The sequence below is a fragment of the Peromyscus maniculatus genome, chromosome X (genome assembly GCF_049852395.1).
Source record: "Peromyscus maniculatus bairdii isolate BWxNUB_F1_BW_parent chromosome X, HU_Pman_BW_mat_3.1, whole genome shotgun sequence".
Taxonomy (NCBI): domain Eukaryota; kingdom Metazoa; phylum Chordata; class Mammalia; order Rodentia; family Cricetidae; genus Peromyscus; species Peromyscus maniculatus.
This window is the reverse complement of record NC_134875.1, coordinates 76,570,740-76,581,412: the sequence shown is the minus strand read 5'-3', so window position 1 is coordinate 76,581,412 and position 10,673 is coordinate 76,570,740. Positions and strand designations below refer to the sequence as shown.

The 10,673-nt window shown below is 39.5% G+C and overlaps 1 non-coding gene across 1 annotated transcript; it reads left to right on the top strand.

Moving 5' to 3' along the window:
- The first annotated feature begins 4,629 nt into the window (after nt 1-4,629).
- Nucleotides 4,630-4,736, top strand: LOC121825993 (U6 spliceosomal RNA). Its single transcript, XR_006068331.1, has one exon. It is a non-coding gene; the product is annotated as a U6 spliceosomal RNA (small nuclear RNA).
- Nucleotides 4,737-10,673: the final 5,937 nt, after the last annotated feature.

The window sequence follows — 10,673 nt, the reverse complement described above, 5'->3', positions numbered from 1 at the left end:
GTGTTACAGCAATATAGTTAAATGAGGAGGTGGATGAAAGAGAGGGGTAAGGGAGGGAGTACAGGGAGAGACAACTAACATCAAGGGTCATATGACGGGTCAAATGTAAACCTACTACTGAAGCTTCTTACAATATGTAATATATGAAATAAATCTAAATGGGTTCATCAAATACCAGAGGAGACAATGCCCCAAGGAAACATCTTCCTCCACCAAGTGAAACCTCTAGTGATAGAAGTGGGTTACATATAGTTGAATCATTGACCAAAGGGTACCCATAGCAACCCCTAAACACCACAGGCTATCACCTATGATTACTCTCCACAACTGATGATAAAGTCCTATTGCCTAAGACAACACATATCTCATTGAACATGGAGAAGTTGAGTTAGTATCCAAGTAGAACCTTCACCCCTACTGACTAGTGTTCTTTGTAATTAAGGATACTCTTCATGCTACCAAGGCAGAAAACCATAAATCCTGTGATCTACAAAGATGACCTGACCTGTTTGTCGGATATGCTGGTGCAGTAGTAGTACGAACTTGAGAGTAACAAATCACTCTTTGATTGGATTTGAGTGCCATTCCACAAGGTGGAACCCATGTCTGACCCTGCCAAGAACCTACGACTGGATAGGTCGTGAGCCTAGAGGAATGCTATTATTCTGCTAAAGGAACATATCAATAAAATGACTCCTAATGACATGGTGCTATACTCGTAGATCAGCCATAATAAGAGAAGTTTCTTTTTGCTGTAGATGGCAACTAACACATAGACCCACAACTAGAAAATATGCAAAGAGTGAGAAATAGTAGAACACTCATTACTAAATGGGATGTCTTCACCAAACCTCTCATTGGGTCTCAGAGAGCTTTGCAGAAGAGGAAGCTGGAAGATTGTAAGAGCTAGAGGTAATGGATGATGCCAAAGAAACAATATCTTCCAGATACTACAGGAATGACGCACATGTGAACTCATAGACTGGCAGCATGCACAGAACCTGTGCAGGTTCTGTTAGTGGTATCCCAACAGAGATGGCCACTCAGATACAGTATACAGCCAATTGAAAGGCTTTGTTCCAGCTGGCCAGGAATATACCCAGATATTTGCGGACCTAGGTGTGACCCTTAGTATACAGAGCAAAGGGATTTTGGAGGAAAATGCCACATCCTGCCATCTCACTCAGCAGCTCGAGGGGGGTGGGGGCTTGGCAGAAGCAAGCAGTTTAACAGAAGCTAAGATAAGCAGTTACCTGTAGGAGGTTCTGTGCAAATATGCAAAGGTAAGTTAGCTAGGATAATCTGGCCTTGGGTTCCTAGAATAGAGTTGAGCAATTTTCTATGGGATTCTCCATCAAGGAGATCAAATTCTACTTAAACCTGAAATGGTCTCAGTAAGAATGCAAGATGGAGGAACTTTGATATTTTCTTGCCAGATGGGGTCCCAGAGCTGAGAGGGATAGTTGGGACCCTAACCAAGAAGCTATCTCCAATTGACATCTGCTTCCAAATGAAAAATTAGCTCTCTCCATTGAAGTCTTACTGGGGATACTACCTATGCATAAGGGTGGGCATCATGTCCATCAGTAGATGGCCAACACAAAACAGACTCCATGGTATTTTTGTAGCCTTTATTTGTCTCATATTGCTTTGTTTGAGCATTTTTTTTTAATTTCACTGGTTCTTTGCTTGAATATTATGGTTTACAATTTTTTTTTTTTGAGACAGGGTTTCTCGGTGTAGTTTTGGTGCCTTTCCTGGAACTCACTTGGTAGTCCAGGCTGGCCTCGAACTCACAGAGATCCGCCTGCCTCTGCCTCCCAAGTGCTGGGATTAAAGGCGTGCGCCACCACTGCCTGGCACAATTTGTTGTTTTTATGACGTTTTTGCAAGTATTTCTCCGTGTGTTTCTTGTGGTTTTCTTTTATTAGTAGTGTTATGGTTTGTTTGTTTTCTTTGTTTACCAATTTGTTTTCTAAAGAGAGAGGAAAAGGGGGGTGGAAGCGGATGGGTGATCAGGTGGGAAGGATTTGGGGCAAGGGAAACTGTGATTATAATATACCCTGTGAAAACTTTTTTTTTTTTTTTTTTTAGCAAGAAAGAAAATTCCTGACAGGTATATCTTGCTGCTTATATTTTAGTTTATATTAGATGGAGTCAAGTTGACAACCAATATTTGCTGTCACAATAATCAAAAGGGGAGGGCATGGTTTATTTGGATTATAGATCACAGTTAAAGATTGAGAAAAGATAAAAACAGGAAGTCAAGAGAGAGACCTGGAGGTAGGATTTGAAGCAGAGGCTATGAAGGAAAGATACTTCCTATCTTTCTCCCCAGGGTTTAGTCATCCTGATTTCTTATACCACCCAGGACCATCTTCCTAGGTTTGGCACAACCCACATTGGGCTAGGCCCTCCCACATAAATATAGGCAATCAATACAAGCAAACAATATAGACAATCTGGTGGAGGCATTTTCTTAATTGAGGTTTCTCTACCCAGGTAACTCTTGCTTATGTCATGTTAACAACATGAACATAGTATATTATTTGTTATAATCTTAGTACATATTGTGTATAATATATTTTTAAAAGAATTTAGGGGCTGGAGAGTTAGGTCAGTGGTTAAGAGCACTGATCGCTCTACCAGAGGATCTGGGTTTGATTCCCAGCATGTCACATGGCAACTCACAACTGTCTGTAACTCCAGTCTCAAGGGGCCCAATATCCTTCTTTGGCTTACACAAGCACTACATGAACATGTTTGCACAGTCATAAATGTAGGCAAAGCACTTATACATATTAAGTAATAAAATGGATAAGTCTTTAAAAATAATTTAAAGATTTTTTTAAAATTGTTATATGTGTGTCTGTGTATATGAGTGCAGTGCTCATGGAGGCCAGAAGATGGCAACAGATCCTCTTGGATTCTCTATAGCTGGAGTTAGGTAAATTGTGAATATCCTGATGTGGGTGCTGGGTAACAAATCTGGGCCCTCTTCAAGAGTAGTAAGTGGTTTTGTTACTGAGCCAACTCTCTAAACCCACTTGAAGATAAATAAATGCTTCTGCTTGAATTCTAAATGGCCAGGATTTAATCTGATCTTTTACATCTTTAGGTGTGCTGAACAGCTGTCATGTCATCACATTATATACTTTTCTAACCATCTTTGGAATTCTTTCTGCATATATTCTCAATAATTTTTTTTCTTCAGGAATACTTTGATATCATCTTTATTCATCTTCTGAAATTTGGAGGATTTTTTTAAATCTTCTCTCTTAGGAAGTACTAATTTTATGAAAACTTGCAAACCTGAAAAATGTTTACATGCTACAGTTTCATGGTTTGGACATAATGATTTACTTCAGAAATTTTTTTTTTTTTTTTTTTTGGTTTTCCGAGACAGGGTTTCTCTGTGTAGCTTTGCGCCTTTCCTGGAGCTCACTTGGTAGCCCAGGCTGGCCTCGAACTCACAAAGATCCGCCTGCCTCTGCCTCCCGAGTGCTGGGATTAAAGGCGTGTGCCACCACGCCCGGCTTCAGAAATAATTTTATTTGAGTTTGGATGATCATTCTTTATTCTAAATTTAACTTCTAGAATAACCTTGAGAAATCTACCATTCTTACTTGTGTTTTGTAAAATACTTGTTTTATTTTCTCAGTTATGTCTATGTAAAAATATAAAGAATGGTCAATATTTATATAATTTTTTTCTTTTGATGTTTTTGACGTGTGTGTGTGTGTGTGTGTGTGTGTGTGTGTGTGTGTAAGGTTGCAGTGGTACACATGAGTGATGAGTGGAGGTCAGAATATGACTGGCAAACATATATATATATATATATATATATATATATATATATATATATATATATCTGGGTTTTTTTGCCACCCACTTTTTTCTTCTTTATTCTACTGTCTAGATTTAATAATACTTTGAGTTTACCTTATTGATTTTTAGAATACTCTCAGGATTTGATTTTATTTCCTTTCTTATATTAATCTAAGATTTAAACTTTTTTATTATTAAGAGATCCTTTCCCCTTCTTTTCCTCTTCATTTTTTTCATTTATCTTCTTTCTCCTTCCTTTTATTTTTTATTTAGCCTTGTTTCTCCTCTATTTCTCCCTCTTTTACTGCCTCCTTCATTAAGCTCATACATTTACCATTTCCTTACTTACCTTAAATTATTTCTAATTTCTAAGCATATTCCACAGTAGTATTTTTCAATTTTCAGCTTTGTGGTCATTGTTATGTCTTAGTTTGATGGTGTTGCTTCACTGTAGTTGGTCTTTTCCATGAAATTTGCAGGCAAATGGATGGATCTAGAAAAAATCATCCTGAGTGAGGTAACCCAAACCCAGAAAGACAGTCATGGTATGTACTCACTCATAAGTGGATTCTATATATAAAATAAAGAACAATCAGACTACAACCCACAGAACCATAGAGGCTATATATATATATAGCATGGAGGACCCTAGGACAACTGTGGCTTACAATAAGTTTTGGTTTTACTCAATTACTGAGCAAGCCTCAATGAAACATTTCACTATTAAGGTAAGAATACATACTGTTTCAAACTGATAATACAAAAATAAACAAATTAATTAATTTTAAAAAATAAAAAATAGTGCTCGCTTCGGCAGCACATATACTAAAATTGGAACGATACAGAGAAGATTAGCATGGCCCCTGCGCAAGGATGACACGCAAATTCGTGAAGCGTTCCATATTTTTGAAGGCATCATGTCAAATGTCGTGGAAATAGAAAATACAACTTTTTTTTTTCTTTAGCTCATAAAGCAATCAAAGACTGTGGATATAATCTCAAGAAAGCTAGCAACAAAAAAGGCGGCCATTTCTACAAAAGCTGTGACTGGTGTGATGAGGAAAACTGCCAGTTCTTGCCTGGCTGTCCTGACCTGTGACTGTTACGGGACAGACAAAGTCTGCAGCTTCTGCCTGTCGAGGCGGCAGCAGGTTGCCCCTCGGGCAGGCACACCAGGATTCAGAGCACCGGAGGTCCTGACAAAGTGTCCTAACCAGACCACAGCGATTGACATGTGGTCTGCGGGCATCCTCCTCCTCTCCCTGCTCAGTGGGCGGTACCCATTTTACAAGGCCAGCGATGACTTAACTGCTTTGGCTCAAATCATGACAATTCGGGGATCCAGGGAAACCATCCAGGCTGCTAAAGCTTTTGGCAAATCAATTTTGTGTAGCACAAGACTTGAGGAAACTCTGTGAGAGACTAAGGGGTGTAGACCCTAACACTCCCAAGTTAGCAGTCAGTCCACCAGGCTGTACTTCTCCAGAGAACACTGACCATAAAGCTTCTTACCACGTACAGACATCTCCAGCACAGCACGCAGAGGATTCCTTGAATAAAAGGGACAGTGATGGCTGTGGGAGTCGTCCCAGGCAGTGTACTGCCAACTCGGAAGGCTGGGACACAGTACCTGATGAAGCCTACGACCTGCTTGATAAACTTCTGGATCTAAACCCAGCTTCTAGAATAACAGCAGAAGCGGCCTTACTGCATCCGTTCTTTAAGAATATGCGCTCCTGATGCGGGTCTCCATTCACGGCTGCTGTGTGTTGTCAGGTGGGGTAGCTGAGCACAGGTTCCAGGGAAGGATGAATAACTTATTTTCAAATTACGATGTTTGCTCTGGTGTCAAACTGTAAACAGATTAAGAATTATTAAATGTTCAGGGGAGTCCTTAACATGATCTTTAGTTAAACCACCAAGTAGAGGCAGAGCTTTTAAAGTTCCCTGTTCTCTCTGCTTCTGGAGCAGCCTTAGCCTGACGCACAGGTTCAAGGAACAAGTCATGAGTCACAGATATGACAGGGAGTAAAAGTGAAGAAGACTGTTTCCAGATCTGTGTGGTCTGTGCTGTGTGTGCATGGGGAACTGTTCTTGGTGGTGTGTAGGAGATGTGATCCTTCCTAGAGGTGTGCATATTTATAAACGCAAATAATGACTGCGGAGATGTGGGCAAAAGACACCACTTCAGACAGTCAGTCTTGTACGTTGTTACACGGTGCTTACTGCAGAGTTCTGGTGCTTTCCTCAGTGTTACATGTATTTATATTGGGAGCCTAATAATGTGCATATTGTGGATAAGGCAGAAATGCTCCTTTCTCTTGTATGACCATTTTTTTCTCACCATCTTAGTATATTTAATTAGGTAGCTGCCACAAGGAAAGGTGAGCATACACCTGGGAACCTGAGGGTGTTGTCTGCCGGGAGCATCCAGATTTCTGCATTTCTGTTCAGAGTTGACCTTGCTCAGAGAGAAATGGTTCCTGGAGTCTCGGGAGGACTGGGAAGAAAGATAATGAATTAGACAGAGTAACGAAGGACTTGCACAGTATTTGTGCATTTTTACACTCACCTGCTCTGTGTCTATGATAGCACACCAGGCTTCCCAGGGGTCGGGAGGGTAGACTTGCTGAGGAGTCCCCTTGGTATAACCATAGGTTCTAGGGAACTGTTACTCATTCAGAAAATTCACTTTCCTGTTTTGAACACTGATAGATCAATGGTGTATACACATATTGTCTTATGCTGTATTTTTTTTAAAACTTGAATGTCTTGGGGATATGTATTTAATAATAAACGTTTCTTAAAAAATAAAATAAAAAATAAAAAAGATAAGAAAAATTTGAACTATTAAAAAAACAAACAAACAAACAAACAGACATATTTTACTAAAGTAAAAAAAAAAGGGGGGGGGGAACTAGGGGCTCACCATTCCTCTCCACATTCTATTCTTTCCCTTGTTTTATATAAAATTTTTTATCGGTGGATTTGCTGGAGTATCTGCTGCAGATAAGCACTGGAGGGCTCCTGCTGCAAATCACCCTCTGGAGTGATGGAAGGATCTTTCTACTGGCTCTTGGAGGAGACCTGATCCAGTGTTGGTGTGGGCCTGGGGTTCTGTTTATGTCTTTCCACGGGACAATGAGGTTCCTTTTTGGATTCCTGAGCACTGTATGTGCCCTGTGGCTGCTGCTGAAGCCCAACATGACAGAGACATATTGGGCCTTTATGAAAAACTCTCCCCTTCTGATGCCAATGGGGATTGAGAGCCCTATGTGGTCAGCTTTGGCAAGCATTAACGTAAGACTAGGAACTGTAGCCATGCGGTGGATTCTCCAGAAGGAAATATATGGTAACTGCTTTTTCAAGTATGTTTGAGAATATGTCACCAAGACACCTTGGAGATTAAGGATAACCCTGAAGGTCACTGACCTCCATTTGTTAACAGTAGCACGCCAGATTAGCCTTTTCATTTTCACAATCCTCCTCAAGCTGGTGTAGTACCTACTTTTCATCAGTGGCTCTGTGCAACATTTTTTGGCCTCCTGAAATTCATTTAGCCCCCCTTTGAAGATACCTTAATATTTATGAGCCTGAATGTAGCCATTGTAAGACCATTAATTATGCTCCTTATGAGCTGCCTGTTTTTTCTTTATGGATCTTAGTTGTTCTTTTGCAGAGCTGCCAGCTTAAGTCGTACTGGGATCAAGAAAAATGGGCCTTGGCAGTTCGTGTTCCTGGAGTTGTATCCATGCCAGTGGACGTCCACATGCTCCAGAAGAGAATTTGACATTGCTGCTGCCATTGTTGCTGTTATAGCAGTGGCAGCCACGCTGCTACTGTTTCTGGGATTACCATTTCATAATTGCTTACTACAGCTAGCACAGTGGAGACCCTGGCAACAAAAGTAGCTACCACAGTTAGCTAATCTTATATTCTATTGGGCATGATAAATTTAATTCAATAGTTATATACATTTTGATTGGCTTTCAAAATTATAAATTTATAAACTCAAGTTCCATTTGCTTTGGGGATACCATTTTACAAGGACTCCAATTTGCAGTAAGGCTCATTAAGGAAGGGAATGGCTCAGGTGCCTTTAGCCTACTGGCTGTGTGTGGGATACGACCTCTGTTGTTCTTTTCTGTGTTGAACACACAGATTGCAAGCCCAGTGCCACTTTGAAATCTTTGGCAGCAATTAACTCTGCAGCTCACACACGATTGAACCTGTAAGATAATGAGTATTCAGAGACGGGTTATGCCTGAGGGGCGCTCACCAACTTAAGACAGAGCACCTGTGTGGCCTGGGCAGATGTCTCCATGATGGGTAAGGTGACTTGCTGACGACCCACACAACCTAAGTCAGGAGCTCATTTTTTAGTAAAAGGGGGACCCTGTAGGGTTCTGGCCCCTGTTTTGGGTAACTGTTGCCTTGCTTGCTGACCTTGAACTTGATAACTCTCTATGCTAATTCCCTGACAGGTTCCACCTTCCTAAATGCTTTAAGGGAAGTTTCTTCTCTGTGTATCCTGCATAATGGGCGTTAACAGCTTAGATGCGAGATTATAAAACATTGGTAGCAAACTTCTGCCCTCCGGGGTTTTCCCATTGTGCTGTAAGCCTGTATTTAAGACCTCTTCCCTCCTTCCCTAAACAACATTCGGCATTAAATAATAAATAAACAAACAAACAAATAAATAAATAATTTTTTTTTTAAAAAAGAGCAGGCTTTTCAAGGAGAGGACTCCTCCTCAAAATACAAAGCAGATGCCCAAATCAACAGATGTGAAATTCACAACAAAAGTACAGGAAAAATAAAATGCAAGGTATCATTGCTCCTCTTCAGCTCCTTAGACTAATGATATTTAAATAGACTAGACACCAGAGGAAGGTTGCAAACTATTTCTGATATAATGATCAATGACCAGAGCAAGCATCCTGCAATGGTTTTAATGAGAATGTCCCCCATAGGCTCTGACAATTGAATACTTGATCCAAGTTGGTGACTCTGTTCAGGAGGTTTAGGAGGTGTGATCTTCTGGAGAAGTCCATCACTGGAGGCAGGATTTGAGAGTTTCAAAGACTTCTTCAATTTCAAATACACTCTCTCTGAGATTGTGGTCTAAGATTTGAGCTCTCAGCTGCTGCTTTAGCTGCATGCTCTGGCATCATAAACTCTAACCCTTTGCAATCATAAGCCCAAATACACTTTTTTATAAGTTGCCTTGGTCATGGTGTTTCCATCACAGCAATAGAAAAGTATCAATAAAAATACAAACAAGAAGATTGATTCTAATTTAATCCAGGAGAACCAACACAGAGAAAAGTGCTAGCAAACTGAAGGAAAACAATATGGTGCACACATCAGCAATTTGGAAGACAAAATCTCCCTTTATGTTACAATATAGTATTTATGTCTTCAGAGTTCTTTAACCATCTACCTTGTGAGAATTCAGCAAGATCTCTGATTCACCACATGCTGTAATTATGATCCTGGCACCTACACTCTCAGGAACAGTGAATAAACTGATCTTTGCTCTTTATCACTAATTAAATATCAAGTGTAGTATTACTGCAGGAAAACAACAACAACAATACAAATCCATGAGATCAGGAGAAAGAGAAAGTTGTCTGTTCTTATCATTTCTGTTCATCATTATGATGACTCCACAAATACTAAACCAAAACAATTATTGAGGTCATATAGATTTGAGGGGGAGAAGAATGTCTTAGTATTTTATAGATTATACAATATTGTACATAAAAATATAAAGATGTCATCAAACCTATTTTAACTTTAATATCATCTCACATATATTAGATTGAAATTAGATCAGGTATCTGTTCTGGCCAGTATGCTACAAGGCTGGAAACATAGAACAACAACAAAAACAAAGCAAAAGAAAACATTGGAAATTATGCAATAATACAAAAATAAAAGACTTTATATTCTTTTCATTTGTTTATGTTTGAGAATGAATACTTTTGTGTCATAGTGCAAGAGAGTTACAAAGAAAGCAAGTGAATATATGGAATGCAGTGGTAAGAATAACATTTAAAAGTGGAAAATACTTTAGTATTGAAAGTGTGTTCTTGGTCGAGTGAAAAAGAGGGAAGTAAAAGAGGGAGGTTTATAGCAATCAACTCCTAATTCAAAGAAACAAGAAGCCCTAAATTAGCAACCTATTGCTGCCTATAAAGAAACTGTTGAAACAAACAGAAACCCACCCTATAATTAGCTTAATGAAGAAAATGTTAAAGATCACAGTTAAACTAAATGAAAATAGGAAGAAAAAGTACAAAAAAATCAATGAAGCATATGTAGAATATATCCTCAGATGGTCTAAAAAATGACAGCAAGGAGTCAAATAAATTTAATTAGAGATGATGATGAGAGAAATTGCTAAATAGCAAAGATACACAAAAGTTCACTCAGGCATGATAGCTCAAGCTTGCAAGCGTTGCACTTCAAAAGTTGAGGCAGGAGGATAAGTCAAAAGCTTTCCCAGGTTACTTAGCAAGACATTATCTTAAAGGAATGGAACACAATATTTCATCAAAATATTATAAACAGTTACAGGACAATATGCTGTGGGATGTTCTGTATGTCCTGTGGGAGCCCTTCTTGGGTTCTTTGTGGCGTTACCCAGCAGGTCCGTATAGAGGATGATTAGGACCATGGGCCTGAGTGCAGGTGTTTGAGATGGTCTGCACTTGGCTGTGCTGGGGGATGGTCTGTATGTCAAGTTGCTCTGATTGGTTAATAAATAAAACCTGATTGGCCGTGGCTAGGCAGGAAAGATAAGAGGGACTAACAGAGAGGAGAAATAAAAGGACAGAAAG